Source organism: Sinocyclocheilus grahami, unplaced genomic scaffold (genome assembly GCF_001515645.1).
Source record: "Sinocyclocheilus grahami isolate Dianchi unplaced genomic scaffold, SAMN03320097.WGS_v1.1 scaffold3818.1, whole genome shotgun sequence".
NCBI lineage: Eukaryota > Metazoa > Chordata > Actinopteri > Cypriniformes > Cyprinidae > Sinocyclocheilus > Sinocyclocheilus grahami.
The window spans coordinates 2,788-3,306 of NW_015508875.1; the positions used below are offsets into that span (position 1 = coordinate 2,788).

At 44.5% G+C, this 519-nt stretch overlaps 1 long non-coding RNA gene across 1 annotated transcript; it reads right to left on the minus strand.

The window, feature by feature from the left end:
• Nucleotides 1-6: 6 nt before the first annotated feature.
• On the minus strand, nt 7-519 carry LOC107576503 (uncharacterized). The gene is made up of 3 exons (XR_001608067.1): nt 464-519; nt 194-352; nt 7-102 (listed from the first exon to the last, which is right to left on the minus strand). It is a non-coding gene; the product is annotated as an uncharacterized lncRNA (long non-coding RNA).

Consider the following 519-nt stretch of genomic DNA (forward strand, 5'->3'; position numbering starts at 1 on the left):
GATTTTATTAAGGGACCCGAGAGCTTCAGTCCAAACCAGCTCCACGAAGACACCAACTTCCTGTGATAATGTGCTGCAGTTCAGCTTCTCCTCCAACAGCAGCTGCCAATCAAAAGAGTGAGCAATTATTTCACATTAGACACGTTATACATATATCAAATGAATAAAATTAGATCTGCGTTGTTTATTTAACCTGCTGCAGGCTGTAGGATGCCAAGCGCTCAACCTCAGGGGGAAGTGTGTGTGTCTTTGTGAATCCCTCGGTCTCCATCTCCTTCATCAGCTGCAGATATGCTTCCACAGCATCGTCAGACGTCACACAGAACACAAGTTTGTTTTGAACCACAGCGGTCTATAGCGAAAGAGAGCCCATCACCACAAGACAAATTCAGCACCTCCATCACCATTTATGATTCCAATGATAACAAGATGAATTTTTAAACAACATTCAGGATCACCAAACCTCAGCTTCACGCAAAACTGAACACAACACACGATACTGCTGGCCTGCTCGGCCTT